Raw genomic sequence first — 16,458 nt, 5'->3', positions numbered from 1 at the left:
AGTGTTATAAAGATCTGAGGCCTTGTCTTATTTATCTTGAAATGCAATTTGATTGAGAATATCTTGGACCCCAAAAGGACTGTGTGTGAATATAGCTGCATATGGTAAGGTGTGTTGGTGTGTTTATTTATACACATGAATTTACTTGTGCATGTGTATACATTGTACACAGGAAATAGATCCCATGCATAGATGGGTGTGCATCTCGAGACATGGATGCATCTAGATGCATATATACACATGTGCATGTTTTTTAAAGTATTTCTTTTCCATGGGCAACTCTGTGTCCATTTCAAGGAGAAGTTTCATTAATTAACTTCTTCAGTTGCCCTTTGAAAACTTTCAATTTCAATTGGATAAAAAGCCATTTTCCTTCATCACAACCATGAAATGCTTATAAAACCATTGTGTAGCTAGCCATTCTTAGGCAGATGTACATGCCCAAAGAAGAGGCAGCCAGATGGCTCACTGGATAGAGCATTAGGTCTAGAGTCAGTAAGACATGAGTTCAAATCCAGCTTCAGAAAGGGACTGGTTATGAGATTTCCCTAGGCAAGTCACTTCACTGCCATTTGTCTCAGTTTCCCCCAGTTGTTAAATGGAAGTCATAATAGCACACATCTTCCAGGGGGAAAGATCAAAAGCTGTATCTGTAAAGCTCTAAGACAAATGGCTGGCACAGAGTAGTAGCAATACCAAAGCTAGTCATTCCTATTGTAACTAGTGCTAACATTATATGAAAAATATTCTTTAATGCCCCACAAGACAGACATGAGAATGAGGGAGTCATTGACATTCCAGGAGTTCCCTGTAATCTGTGAACTCAAGACTGAAGACCATTTTTCCCTTAATCTCCTGGCAATCCAGGGATTATGTCTTCATGTTAGCCTTTTTACCACCTCAGGAGAGCTCAACCCAAACATAAAGAACTTCCACAATCCCAAACCAATGCTAATATTCTGTGAAACTAATTCTACTCTTAGTATACAATTGAGGGGAGGGGGGGAGTGGCTGAAACTGAGACTAGAAAGAAAGAGACAGAATAGAGGGTGGGTTGTTCCATGGCAGGTAAGTGATTTGTGTTTAAAGGAATCAGGGCTGTGCAGAGAGACCACTTTCCCTTCCTCTTCAGTAAAAAAGAAAGGAAGATAGTAAGGAAGGCATTGATTAGTCCATTTGAAATGGCAATTGGGTTCCCTTTGGGATAAAAAACACCTCCAGTGGTTTTTATTAGAAGATATTTTGAAAAATTTTAAGTACAATACTACGTCGCTACATGATGTTCCCCTAACCAATCTGTACAGTGCGGGTATATCCACTTAAATATCTCTTTTCTCAGGAACTTAATATATGCATTATCTCTTCCTTCATTTTGCATATGCCCTTGGCTCCTTCAAGGTTCAAACTGGCCATTGGAAAAGAGAGCCTCTAGATGTTTTTCCTCAAACTCAGAATTTTCTAATTTGTTAACCTCTTCTCTCAAGGATGGACCTTATAAAACTTCCTCAGGCAAGAGATGATTTTTTTATCTCAGTGCATCTTTGAATCTGAAAGGATTATGAATGACTGACAACAAGGAACTCTGATAGAGAAGTGATGCTGAGTGAAGTGAGAAAAACCAGGACCACTTTGTACACAGTAATAGCAGCACTGGGTGATGATCAACTATGAAAAATTGAGTTCTTCTCAGGAATGAGTAATCGAAGTCGATTCTAAAAGACTTGTGGTGGAAAATGCCAGCCACATCCAGAGAAAGATTGAGTCTGAATGCAAATTAAAGGTAATTATTTTCACATTTCTAAGACTTATTTAATGGATTTTTTTTATTTCATGGATTATCTGCCCTTTAGGTTATGACTCTTCTATCACAATCTGACTAATAGGGAAATGTGACAAACATTGTACATGTATTACCTATCTTGGATTTTGCTATTTTGTTGGGGTGGGAGGGAAAGGAGGAGAGGAAGAAAAATATGGGACTCAAAAGTTTACAAAAAGATGTGAAAGTTGAAGACTATCTTGTGAATGTAATTAGACCCATAAAGTAAAATAACATTCAAAAATAACTGTGAAGTAGAATGTTTCAGCCTTCTGCTGAGATACCAAGGAGAATCTGGTCATGAAAAGTGGTTCAAATGAAAACTAGAGTTTTTGAGAGCCACTGCCTGTGTCTTAGAGAAGGCTGGGCCTACTCACATTAAGATAGAATAACAGAATCATAGAATCTGAGTTAAAATATACCTCAGTGGTCCTCTAGTCCAACCCAAAACTAACCAAAAGATTTCCTCTAGATAGTCAACCTTTCCTTGAAGAATCCCTAAGAGGAGGATTGTCTTACCTTGTCAGAAAGCAGTCCATTATGTTTTAGATTGCATTAATGAACAAGACATTTTCCTGAGAAAACCTAAACAGTCCTTTTAAACTTGCTCCTCATAATTCTGTCTCTAGGGACAAATAGAAGCAATATGAGAACAGAGAGGAGACTGTCTCTTTATTCTCTCAACTTTTTCTACAGCTAATTTAGAAAGGCACAAGAAGCCTTGGGCAAATAGCCCAGAGAACAACAAAGCCCCATGACTTTCTGCATTGGTAGGGGTATTGGCTCTACAAAAGGAGAGGGAGGGGATGTTCTCTCAGACTTCCATGTATTCCTGTATTCCTCAAAGGATCTGGGTATATTCTAAGACTACTTGAAGGGGAATAAGTACACGTCTGTTCCTGGATCCCAGATGATGAGATGCTCACTCAGTAGTAGGAATTCATACTTTCTTCACACAACAAAGAGGGTGCAAGTTCTGTCAGAGGCTCCATTTCCTCTCATTGTCAAGACTAACAAATCTTTGCAAGAGTCCAAAAGCATAGTCCTGATCACTCTTGTTATGATGAAAGGGGACAAGGAAAGAGACCTTATCTCCCTTGCATGGGACTGAATGGGATAGTCCAACTCCATTGCATTTTCTTGGCTTCCTCAATTCATCATTTAATTATAGTCTGTGATAGAGAAAGACCACCTCCAGTACCTTTTATACTTCCTGGTCCTCTTGGACCTTCTGATGCTCCTGGAATTTCTCATGGTAAGGAGAAGCTGCTGGTGGCTACCAGGCACAACATCCTGTTCATGAGCTCCCATCCATAGGGGCTTTCTTTGGACTTTCTTCCTTGAGACTCTGGATCACAAATCTGCATGTCATTTCTTTTTCTAGTTTATAATGTTATACACATCAATTGAGCAAGATGGATGTTATCTCTTCCTGGTTTATAGAGTTGTACACAAACTCATCAGTTGGGTAAGGTATGTAAAAGCAAGCAGAGAGCCCTAGATCATGGGTGCCTCACCTGGGATCACATGACTCAAGAAGCAGGCACAAGTGAAAATGACCCCAGGCTCAACATTAGGATCAATATCCAGTGAAGGAGATAAGACCCTCAGTTGTTTTCTAGATCAATGCTGTGAGTATCTCTCTTCAGTAGGGTCTTTCAGGGATGGATGGGTAGCTGCTTCTGTAGTGCAGAAGGCTCAGCAGAGCAGCCACAATTTCCTCTTCTGCCCAATATCATTCACCTTTCTGCTTTCTCTTCTTCTTCTTCTTGTTGAAATGTATTCCCCTGGGCCATTCACCTAGAATATGAGAAAATAGACTTTTTAAACTAAACTATTTTTAAGTCCTCAGACCCATTCTCATCCCCCATAGGTCCCTAGGAACTGGCAATCACTCCAAGTACTCGCCTCACTCTAAACCAGGGCAACAATCTACCTTGAGTTCATTGGAAGAATAGTGTTGTCAAGCCCTAAATCCTTGGCTTGTCCACTTGGAGCTGCAATTCTGTTGAGAATATCTTGGATCCCAGAAGGATTGTGTGTAACAATGCATATGAATAGCCATGTACATATAGCTATATACATACATACACAAGTTGGTATGCATGTGCTCATGTATACTATATATTGTGCATGCAGAAATAAATGTGCAAATAGACATTAACCTAAACATGGCTGCATTTGCATGTATGTAATGTAGAAAGTTTTTATTTCTCATGGAAAGGCACATATACATTTCAGGGGAAAGTTTCATTATTTAGCTCTTTCAGGTGTCCTTTGAAAAATTTTCAGTTTATTGTACTAAAAAATCAGCTTTCTCATTAGCATCAGAACTGATGCTAAGTGAAGTGGAACTTACCAGGAAAACATCATTTGTGGCAATAGCAACATTGGGTGATGACCAACTATGATAGACTTAGCTCTTTTCAGGAATGGGGGATCAAAAAAAGTTTTAAAAGACTGCTACCATTCACATCCAGAGAAAGATGCACTCTTCATGCCAAAGAAAACATACACTTTCCACATGTTAAAAATTGTTTTATATTTTGTCTTTTTTCACTCTCATGGTTTTGTTTTCCCTTCTGTTCCGCTTTCACAATATAACTTACATGGAAATATGTTTAATGTCTTAAATTACTTGCTTCAAAAGGGAAGGTGAGAGGGAAAGGAGGGAAAAATATATAATAAAAAAGAACAGTAAAAATTATACTTGCATGTAATTTGAAAGCATATTTACTTAAAAATAGATGTTGAAAATTCTTTAAGCAGATAACTAGAAAAATAAAGGAAGAAATAAACAAGCAAACAATTAAACAAACCTACAAATAAATATAGTGAACCCCTAAAACAGAAGTGTAGCAAAGAAGCTGCTATAACAGTACTTATAAGCTTAAGGTAGATAGAAAAATTTGTCTAAGTACATAGATTGTGCCTGAAGAGGAGAAGGGAAAAAATTGGAAGAAAGAGGATCAACTTAAGAGTCTTATACTATTGGGTTAGAAAAATTATAAAAAGCACTATGGTGACATAGGATACCAAGATGCCATAGAATAGTAAAAGTCAAAAAGATCTACCCCTACAATACTAACAAAGGGTTGGTTCACTTTAACTTAAAGACTTGATGTGGGGAAGAAGCAACTATTCATCCTGAGGGAGACCATCCTCCTCCAGAAAGGAATACATTTTGAGTTTTTCTCCTTCATATTCTTCTACTCCTTGCAGGTTGCCCTTTTTGCAGCAGTTCATACTTTGTACCTGGAATAGAGAGAGTGGGAAAATAACTGGAAAAGAGAGGGTTCACTGAAGGGTCTTAAATTCTTGGGTTTATAAAAATTAATCTCCTCCAGTTTTGAGCTTTGAAAATAAAATACTCCTACTAGCAATTCATTGGATGGAATCACCTGGTACTTCATTTCTCAGGGCATCAGGTCTCTTTGTCCCTTCAGTTCCCCATTGTTCCCTTTTACATGTTTCAATTTGACACTCCTTCATCACTAATAAACCCACTCTAGTCTCCTCAGCTCATTCTACTACATTCCTTATTTCTCCCCTTCTGCCTTTCTTTTAATACTGAACCATTGCCATTTTTTTTCTCCCAAAGAAAGCATACTAATCTCATTTCTTCATCTCCAAAATTTACTTGAGGGCCTCCCACAGCTCCCATATAAATATTGATGAATAATAAAAGTGGCCTAGAGGGAATTTCAGTCTAAAGAATGTCAAAACCCCAACCTCCATCTTTCATGATATGGTCATTTGAAACAAAGAAGAGGAACAGAGATTAAGGTAAAGAGTTTGGGAGAGTAAAGACTTGGAAGTTTCTCAAGTCTCTGATAATGTTGTATTGGGTTCAAGCAGGAGAGCATGTCTCCCCTTCAGATTAGAGTAGAAAATCTGGTCACCATCTTCTTGTTTGAAAAGTTGGTGACCTAGGAAACCAAGATGTTATCAACAGTTAGAATTCAAAGAGCCCTCAGTGTTCCTTTAGCCCAACCACTAACTGACAACCCAGTGACATAATACAAACAAGTGATTATCTTACCTTAAAGTATTCTTGTGAGGAGGAATCAACTATTCGTCCTGAGGCAGCCCATCCTCTGGAAGGAAAGGAATAATTTTTGAGGTTTTGGGTTTTTTTTTTACTTCTAACCCTTTACTCTTTGCAGATTACCCATTTTTATTGTTCTTCTTTTGTACATTAGGTTCAAACTCTGCCAAACCCTCTTCCAAATGACAATCTATCTAACCACATGAAAATAACTGTCACATATTCTCCTGGCTCCTTTCAGACTCAATGTCAAAGATTCTTACACCTAACCATTAAATAGTGAATCCTCATGGTTTCCTTGATTTCTTTTCAATTTTCCTCCTTCAGTGATTCTTTATATTTTCAACATTCTCTCTAAATATTCTTCTTAAGAAAACACAATCTAGGAACATGCAAGGAGCCTAAAGAAAAGGGGTAAAGGTAGATGGACAGAAATAAGCATTTCTGTAAGCTCCTATGTGACAGACTCTGATCTTTTAACATTAGTATGTCATAAAATATGTGAACGTGGTGCTTTGATGACTCATTTTACAGTGGAGAAAAATTGAGACAAGTAGCATTTAAGTCACTTGCTCAGGGTCACCCAGTATCTAAATTTATACTAAGGAGGTCTCAGTCTAAACCCAGACTACCAGCCACTGGGTCCTGAGCATCTACAACAGACTACTACAGTAACCCTAACCCTAATCCTAATTATCCTCCTAAAACAAGCTCCCATCAATACCATTAACTTTGGGGGCTCTCCTATTTTCTTGAAGCATACTGAGCTTAAACTCCCCTGAGGAATGGACATCTTCATTAGAATGATTGTCATCGGGGTGGCTAGGTGGCACAGTGGATAAAGCACCAGCCCTGGAGTCAGGAGTACCTGGGTTCAAATCTGGTCTCAGACACTTAATAATTACCTAGCTGTGTGGCCTTGGGCAAGTCACTTAACCCCATTTGCCTTGCAAAAACCTAAAAAAAAAAAAAAAGAATGATTGCCATCCATCAAGGATAGGCTCCTCATATGAACTAACCCAGAAAACCATGGCTTCTTAGGTTTTTATCCTCATCCAAAGGTAATCTCCCTCAATGCCAGGGGCCAAGAAGCCCCATGTCAGATAAGATAAAACGAGCAAACAAAATTCCAGGCATACCAAGGGCCAAGATAAAGGAAAGAGGCCTCACCCTCCGTTATCAAGAACAAACTGACCACAGACTATCCCTTCTCTCAGGCCAAGGCATACCAACTCCACCCCCTAAGCTAACTCCCTTGTCCTTCTCTACAATATATAAGCATGTACTTTTTCAAATAAACTCAGACCTTATCCACCATCCTTGGGTCTCACTCTCCTTATTTTCACCCATTCCTTTTCAGGCTGGGTCCTCCTCGACACCCCACTTTTCTGTCCCGCGGGTCGGGGCAAGTGGTGCCCAATGTGCGGCTCGAGGCACGGACTCTTGCCAGGCAGACCCCGTGAAGAAGAATCGTCACGACCCCCTCTGATCGCTCCAGAGAGCCCCACGAACAGGTAAGTGACGTCTGCCTCATTCTTTTCTCATGGGTTTCAAGCTGTCTAAAGAACAGGTCTTTATACGGGACCTCAAACTGGCACTTAAAGACAGGGGAGTTAAAGTAAAGAAAAAGGATCTTGTTAGATTCTTCCTTTTTATAGATGAAGTATGCCCGTAGTTTCTGGTAACAGGACCTGAGATCCACCCAGGCAAATGGCAGAAAGTAGGAAGAGATCTTAATCAGAAATTGAAAATAGAAGGACCCGATGCCGTCCCTGTTTCAGCCCTTTCTTACTGGGGTCTTATAAGAGACATAGTGGAAAGCGCCACCGGGGACCCCACAAAACAACAGCTTCTTTCAGTTGCGGAGTCCTGCCTTCGCCCTCTTTCACGTACAGCCTCTATAAAGTCTTTGAAAGAAGAGGAAGCGAAACCCCCTAAAACTCCAGCTAGATCTCCCTCAGCAGCTATTGAAATCCCCCCCAAGCAAATCCCTCTATCCTCCTCTCCCTTCTGAGATAACACCAGCAAAAGAGCCCATAACCTGCCCAGTGTTTACAAGAAATAAGAATCTCCAGTCCAGTCCAGAAACGGACCCAGATTCAGAGCCTCTAGACCCAGGCGATGAGGCAGAACTTGAGGAAGAGGCCGCTACATATAATAACCCAGACTGGCCCCTAGCCTCCACTCCCCCTCCATACCTAACTGCCCCTGCCTTCCTACATCTGGGGTTTTCAGAAATTATTAGGAGACATCAATTGGCTTCGACCCTATTTAAAACTAACAACGGGGGAATTAAAGCCATTATTTGACATCTTAAAGGGAGACCCAGAGCCCACCTCCCCACGCTCCTTGACACCAGAAGCCCGCTCAGCCCTGATTCTAGTCGAGCAAGCCATAAAAAACCAACACATAGGATATTACAGCCCTGAAAAGCCTCTCTGGCTTTTGCTCTTTCCCACAAATCTCTCCCCCACTGGCCTGCTTTGGCAAAATCATCCACTTTTCTGGATACACATGCCAGCCACCCCAACCAAAATTCTCCCATCATACCCACACCTCACCGCTGACCTCCTTAGAGGAGGAAGAGAAGCTGCAGTAAGACTCTTTGGCAAAGAACCTGATCGCATCATTTGCCCATACACAGCATCACAAATAAATTGGCTCCTATTAAACGATGATGACTGGGCTGTGAGCTGTATCTCATTCCCGGGGGTCATAGACAATCACTACCCCCCTGACAAACTTATTCAGTTCCTGCAAATAACACCTGTAGTCTTCCCCAAAATAACTAAAAGGACACCCCTCAAGGAGGCCCATCTCATCTTCACAGATGGCTCAGCATCTGGGAAAGCCGCAGTGAGCGTAAATGGGAAGATCACCTCCCTCACCTTCCCATACACCTCAGCACAACTTGTAGAGCTTGCTGCGATCATCTGGGCTTTTGAGGCAGTCCCTGATCCTTTAAATCTGTAACTAAATTACAGAAAGGGTCAGAGACACTCTACCCCAAGATTAATAATGCTAAAACTATTCTTAACCATGCCCTCTTTGTCCTCAATTTCCCCTCCCTTGATGCTAATGCCAAATCTGCAGCAGATCGCCTTTGGCACCCCACTACTGAACACAACTATGCACAGGCTATGTGGAGAGATCCCATCTCCAACAAATGGCAAGGACCTGACCCCGTCCTTATCTGGGGTAAAGGACATGCCTGTATTTATGATTCATCAGCTCAAAATGCTAGATGGCTACCTGAGCGTCTAGTAAAATTACATTATCCACCCAGGGAACCCCCTGAGGAATCTCCCTCTGTGCTCTCTTGTAGATAAAAGATCCAGCATGAAGGCACTCGTCCTGTGCCTGCTCCTTCCGCTGTCCTGCTCATACCACCTACTTAACTACACTTGGTCAGTCGAAGACGCTCAAGGATTCTGCATCTGGAGTACCTCGAAAGTTGACTCCACGACACCCTGGCTTCCCCTGTACCCAGATCTTTGTCGATTATCTGAATGGAACAGTGGATGGGACGCAGTATGGGGGTCCGATGATCGCATGACAGGCTGTGGCTCTCAAGATAGAAAAGAGAGGCTTGGGACCCCCTCCTTTTATGTTTGCCCGGGATACCATCACTCATCAGCCCCACAATGCGGTAGAACGCGGGACTTCTATTGTAAAGAATGGGATTGTGAGATGACAGGAACTGGATACTGGATCACGAACTCAAAATCAGACTTCATTTCCGTAACTACCAATTATACTACCCGCATTTGTAACTCATATAGATGTGACCCCCTGTCCCTCCCCTCTTGCAAAAAGAATCAATGGTGTAACCCCCTAAAAATCCAGTTCCCGACAGAAGGTAAAAGGGCGTCTGGATGGGGGAAAGGATACACCTGGGGACTCAGATTGTACATGGAAGGATATGATGAGGGTTTAATATTTACCATAAAGCTCACTCAAACCATCCCCACACCCCCCCAACCGGTGGCCATTGGGCCTAATGCTAACATCTATAATACCAGACCCTTGGACCAACTTACTCCCAGCACCCCCCGTCTCCCTCGACACCATCCCTTATAGACCCACCCTCCCTGCTAGCGATCCCTCTACTGCCCATATCATACTTACTCTCATTAATGCCTCTGTACAAGCTTTGACCCAGATACAGAATTCTTCATTGGAAGAATGCTGGATCTGCTATTCCTCTTCCCCACCCTTCTATGAAGGTATTGCTCAATTCGGGAACATCACACACTCCAACAGAACAGATGATCTCAGATGGGGCACTGGGGAATCCCAAGGCCTCACTCTTGCAAAAATCTCCGGTCAGGGAAATTGTCTCCTTGGCCCGCAAATGCCCCCCCCTCTTCAGCTAGACACAGTATGTAACCAAAGTACCCTTATTAATACTTCCTGTAGATATGCTGTAGCCCCTCCTAATACCTATCTTGCCTGCTCGTCAGGACTAACCACCTTTGTGGACACCAAACAATTCCTTGAGAAAAAGGACTATTGTGTCCTTGTCTCCCTTTTTCCTCACCTAACTGTCCACTACCTGGAGGAATTCCTCCAATTTTGGGAACATGGAAGGGGTACCTTTATCAGAGACAAAAGAGAACCCCTGACAGCAGTTACACTCGCGGTCCTGATTGGACTTGGGTTTGTTGGCTCTGGTACAGGTATTGCCTCCTTAGTCTCCTCCAATGCACAGTACACCCAGCTTAGCGCCGCTATTGATAAGGATCTCTCAGAACTTCAAGCAGGGTTAGAACACCTAAAAGATTCTGTTGCCTCTTTAGCTGAAGTAGCATTACAAAATAGACGCGGTCTTGATTTGTTATTTTTACAACAGGGGGGACTCTGCGCTGCACTAAAGGAAGAATGCTGTTTTTTTAAGGATAAACTTGGCCTGGTAGAAGACAGTCTGCAAAGGGTTAAGGATAGCCTGGAAAAAAGAAAAAGGGAGAGAGAGAAAGGTGAGGCATGGTATAAAAATTGGTTTTCCACATCCCCCTGGCTCTCTGCTCTGCTCCCAAGCCTTCTAGGCCCGTTAATTGGCTTCCTAATTCTAATTTCTTTTGGACCATGGGCCTTCAGGAGACTGACCAACTTTATCAAATCCCAAATTGACTCAACCCTTGGAAAACCAGTTTCGGTCTTATACCACCAATTGAAAAGCCAAGGGTCCTGTGAGGACCTCCAAATGGAACCCTTGAGGTTCGCTGCTCTTACACCTCGCCCACCTTGGTATGCACGCATCTGCTCAAGGAAAGGCACCCCCTAAGGGCTGCAGTGATACCCAATGACGGGATTTAGTGCAACTCCATGACTTGGGAACATCAGATCCTACAGGAGATAACAAGGACCTCGCTAAGGTCCCCTCCTGGTCACGGATACCAAGCATGAAAAACAAGTTGCACAGCCTAAGACAGGGATCCTGCCCATAAATTTAAAACAAAAAAGGGGGACATGCCAGGGGCCAAGAAGCCCCATAATATAAGATAAAAGGAGCAAAACAAATTCCAGACATACCAGGAGCCAAGAAGCCCCATGTCAGATAAGATAAAATGAGCAAACAAAATTCCAGGCATACCAGGGGCCAAGATAAAGGAAAGAGGCCTCACCCTCCATTATCAAGAACAAACTGACCACAGACTATGCCTTCTCTCAGGCCAAGGCATACCAACTCCACCCCTAAGCTAACTCCCTTGTCCTTCTCTACAATATATAAGCATGCACTTTTTCAAATAAACTCAGACCTTATCCACCATCCTTGGGTCTCACTCTCCTTATTTTCACCCATTCCTTTTCAGGCTGGGTCCTCCTCAACACCCCACTTTTCTGTCCCGCGGGTCGGGGCACCTCAAGTTATCTCTTTTAACCTCTCCCTACCAAAATTAACAACAAACCAAGATCTCTTCTGTATTTGTACTCAGGAGGTCTAAATCTAAAGCCAGAATACTAGCTACTGGGTCCTGAGCATCCACAACAGATTCCTACAGAAATTATCCTCCTACCTAAAGCAAGTTCTCATCAATACCATAAGCTTTGGGGGCTGTACTATTTTCTTGAATCATACTGAGCTTGAAAGCCTCTAAACATGGATATCTTCATCAAAACTCATATGACCTAGCCCTTAAAAACATAGCTTCTTATGTTCCTTTCTCATTCAAAGGTAATCTCCCTCAAGTTATCTCTCTCTTTCAACCTCTCCCTACCAAAGTTAACAACAAACCAAGATCTCTTCAAAATAGAGGACTGGTTCCTTCTCTCCCTTAAGCCCCTCATCTCATAAGTCAATGTTCTCTCTCTCAGGAAGCCTTGACCTTTTTTATAAATGACAGAGAATACTTAGTCCAGAATGATTAAAATGTCTTTATTAAGATATCTTAACAAAATGGCACACCTCTCTCGTGGTGAGTGAGGGGTGGGGGAAATTCCAAAATAAAAGCTTTTTTATGAGATTTGAAAGACTTTGTTCCTGCACCTTCATGCCAAACATAGCCTGGGGTCACAAATCTAATTGATTCAATGGTTCCTATACAGGTCCCCACCCTAATGAGCAAGAACAGATACCCTCCTTGTGAATGTACAAAGGAGAAGGTCAAGACTATAGATTACTCTTGACCAGTTAAGGACTAGTTTCTTTTGAGACTGGCTGGGGCCATTCCTTCTTATAATGGATTTCAAAGGGGTCCCCTTTCACACCCTATGAAGACCAACTACACCCTTCATTCCTCACAGTCTTAAATCCCACTCTACTCAGGGACTCATTGCTTCCCTTCCTTCATTTCTCCTAAATAGAAAACTTGACATCACTGGATCCTGGGATATAGAGAAAGTATACTATAAGTCCATGTGGTCCCCTTAGAGCACACAAGATTCAGACCCAAACCTTTAGGTTCCTTAGCTGTGGTCTAACTTAGAATGTGAACATACCCTGCACTAATGAATAATAAAGGAGCAAGTTCAAGAGACTTTGTAACAGAGCTGAATGGGAAGCTTGAGATAATAGTAACTGGTGGGGTAAACATGTGTCCAGTGAAGGGAGAATAAGGTAAGACTATGCTTAAGGAATTCAGTAGGCTACAAAGATATGTAAATTCAACCTCACAAAGATTAGGAAATGAGAAATCCTAAGCAGCAGATAAAAACTGTTAAGTCTGGCAAAAACTAGGTAAGTCACTTCCAGTTAATCATCATAAAATATTGCTCTTACTGATTACAATTGTCCCCTAGTTCTGCTCAAGCAAATTTCCACCATTTTAAATCTCTGCAGATTTTCCTGAAATAATCTTCTGTGTGCCTTTTCTAATGCCACAATATTCTATTGCATTCACATACCACTTCTTATTCATCCATTCCCCCAATTGATAGGCATACCTCTAAAAACTGAATATTAGCCACCACTTAAAAACTGCTAGAAATAGTTTTGTAACAAATAGGTTCTTTTCCTTTTTTTTACACTCCTATTGTACCCTGACCTAGTAGTGTTCATTGTTTCTCTGTAATTCTGCAATGGTTTTTGATTTGCCTCTTCTACTGTCTTCATATCTTTTCCATTTAATAACCCTGTTTCAAATCTTCCCACATCTCCATTTCATCCATGAAAAATAAAACACTGTCATACCTTGCTAGTCCCTCTAAATAGCATCCTGAAGACAATTCTCCTCTCTCCTGATCACCAAGGGTGTCTACTCAGGGATTAATATGTACTCCCAGCATCTTAGATGGAAAGGTTCAGTCTTCATCTCAGTTGATCCTTGAGATTGAAAAACATGTCATATACAAAGTATGAATGATTGAGAGCAAAGGACTCTGGTGCAGGCCTGATGGTGAAGCAAGTGAGCCGAACCAGGACAACGTCGTACAAGGCAGTACCAACATTGTGTGATGATCAACTAAGATATACTTAGCTCTTTTCAGGAATGGAGGTATCAAGATCGATTCTAATTGTGATGCCATCCACATCCAGATAAAGATGGAATCTCCATGAAGATCAAAGCATACTACCTTCACAATTTAAAGCTTGCTGTATGTTTTATATTATTTTATCTGTCATGGTGTTACCTTTCCTTTTGCTCTGATTCTTCTTTAATAATATAACTTTTGGGGATTAAGTTTAAATTAATTATTCATATATAACATATTTTTGCTGTAAAGGAGAGCAAAAGAGAAGGGAGGAAGAAAATAGTGGACTCAAAAATCTTACAAAATGATTATTAAAATGTTCCTTTGCATGTAATTGAACTGAAGAGTCTTCTACTGTTCAGATATAAAACTTAGTCTCTTCCAATGTTTAACTTTGAAAATAAAATCATTCTACTAGCAATTCATTGGATATGTGATCTGCGGGTCCTTCTGATGGGCAGAGGCTCAGCTTCCTTTTTCACTGTATATACCTTTGAATCAAAGAAGAGTAGCAATGACTAAGTTAAATGGAATGGAAGAAAAAAGTCTCTAAATGGTATAAAATCTTCAATATGTTATATAGGGTTGCAATAGGAGAGCATGTGTCCCCATCAGATGACATCAAAGGACCTCAACAACACCTATGGTGACATAGGATACCAAGGCAATACATAGAATAAAAACATTGAGGCCTAATGTTCCTTTAGTCCAACCAACAACTAAAAACCCAGTCCTACAATACAAACAAGTAGTTATTTCACCTTAGTTTAAAGTTTACTAGTGAAGAGGAATCAACTATTCATCCTGAGGCAGCCCATACTCCTAAAGGAAAGCAATAATTTTTTTAGTTTTTTATTTCAGAACCTTTTACCCATTGCAGGTTGCCTATTTTTATTTTTCCTCTTTTGTCTATTAGGTTCAAACTCTGCCAAACCCGCCTCCAAATGACAACCTATCTAACCACATAAAAATAATTGTCACATGTTCTCTTGGCTTCTTCACTCAAGACTCATTGTCAAAGGTTCTTTTTCACCTAACCATTGAATAGTTCATCCTCATGGTCCTCCTCAATTTCTTTCCAATTTTCCTCCTTCTGTTAATCTTTACCTTTTCTACATTCTCTCTAAATATTCATCTAAAATCTCAACCCAATAACATGGAAGGGGCTTGAATAACAAGGGGTAAAGGGATATGGAAGGGAATAAGCATTTCTGTAAGTTGCTATGTGGTAGATTCTGGTATTTTAAAATTTGCATCTCAAAAAATATGTTAAAGTGGGATTTTGATGATCCATTTGGGAAAAATTGAGGCCAGCTGCATTTTAGTCAGTTGCTCAGGGTCACTTGGTATCTAAATCTGTATTCAGGAGTTTTTTGTCTAAACCCAAAGTTCTAGCCACTGGGACCTGAGCATCCAAAATAGCTTATTCCAGAAATTATTCTCCTAAACCAAGCCCTATCAATATCATCAATTTGGGGGCCCGTCATATCTTTTTAACTTATCCTGAGTTTGAAACTCTATAAAGCATCCAGATCTTCCTCAGAAGGATTGTCATGGATAGTATACTCTTATGAACTAGCCCTGAAAACCATGGCTTATTAGGTTTCTTCCTCATTCAGAGCTATTCTCTCTCAAGTATCTCTCTCTCTTTGTACCTCTCCCTACCAAAGGTAACAACAAACCGAGATTTCTTCAAAGTACAGGCCTGGTTCCTTCTCTCCCTTAAACCCCTCACCTCCTAGTTCAGTGCTCTCTCTTAGAAAGTCTTGGCCTTAAATCCTCCTATACTTAGAATCCCACTGCTTCCCTTCCCTCATTTGTCATAATTGGAAAACTTGATATCACTTGATCATGGGAAACAGAAAAAGTATACTATAAATCTATCTCGTCCCCTTACAGCACACAAGATTCAGAACCAAACCTTTCCATTCCATAGCCATGGACTTAATTGGAATGTGAAATGCCCTGTGCTGCTGAATAATAAAGGAGCAATTCCAATAGACGTTATAGCAGAACTGAATGGAAAGCAGGAGAAATTAGTAACTTTCTGGGTAACCATAAGTGCTGTCTATGAAGGAAGACTGAGATAACACTATGTTGAAGGAATTCAGTAGACTAATAAGCCATGTAAATTCAACCTCACAAAGATTTGAAAATGGGAAAGTCTAAGCAGCAGATTTAAAAAATGGTAAGTCAGGCAAAAAGTAGGTAAGTCACTTCCAGTTAATCATCATACGTGATTGCTCTTAATGATTGCAATGTTCCCCTGGTTTTGCTCATGCAAATTTCCTTCACTTTGAATGTCTACAGGTTTTCCTAAAATCACCTTCTGTATGTCATTTCTAATACCATAATATTCTATTACATTCAAATGCCACTTTCTATTCAGCCATTCCCCCAATTGATGGGCATGACTATAAGAATCAAATATTAGGGGTGGCTAGGTGGCACAGTGGATAGAGCACTGGCCCTAGAACCAGGAGTACCTGAGTTCAAATCCGGCCTCAGACTCTTAATAATTACCTAGCTTTGTGGCCTTAGGCAAGTCACTCAACCCCACTGCCTTGCAAAAAAAAAAAAAAAGAACCAAATATTAGCCCCACTACAAGAACTGCTAGAAATATTTTTATACAAATAGGTTCTTTTCCTTTTTTTAAGACCTCTAGTGGATCCTGACCTA

The 16,458-nt window shown here is 40.9% G+C and overlaps 1 long non-coding RNA gene across 27 annotated transcripts in view; it reads right to left on the bottom strand.

Moving 5' to 3' along the window:
* The window catches only part of LOC141496710 (uncharacterized), a 104,990-nt gene that overhangs the window by 12,395 nt on the left and 76,137 nt on the right, over positions 1 to 16,458 (bottom strand). For 21 of the 27 annotated variants that reach the window (XR_012471090.1, XR_012471089.1, XR_012471101.1 and 18 more), the window contains 5 exons: positions 13,498 to 13,629; positions 7,174 to 7,464; positions 5,862 to 5,916; positions 4,909 to 5,074; positions 2,339 to 3,619 (listed from right to left, as the gene is read on the bottom strand). The exons of 2 other annotated variants lie outside the window; for them this stretch is intronic. This is a non-coding gene — a long non-coding RNA (uncharacterized LOC141496710). The remainder of the gene's footprint in view (positions 1 to 2,338; positions 3,620 to 4,908; positions 5,075 to 5,861; positions 5,917 to 7,173; positions 7,465 to 13,497; positions 13,630 to 16,458) is intronic. 4 more of the 27 variants (XR_012471092.1, XR_012471091.1, XR_012471109.1 and 1 more) reach the window with 4 other exon arrangements.

The sequence above is a fragment of the Macrotis lagotis genome, chromosome 8 (assembly GCF_037893015.1).
Source record: "Macrotis lagotis isolate mMagLag1 chromosome 8, bilby.v1.9.chrom.fasta, whole genome shotgun sequence".
In the NCBI taxonomy this organism is placed as follows: Eukaryota; Metazoa; Chordata; class Mammalia; order Peramelemorphia; family Peramelidae; genus Macrotis; species Macrotis lagotis.
This window is presented reverse-complemented; position numbering and strand designations above follow the sequence as displayed.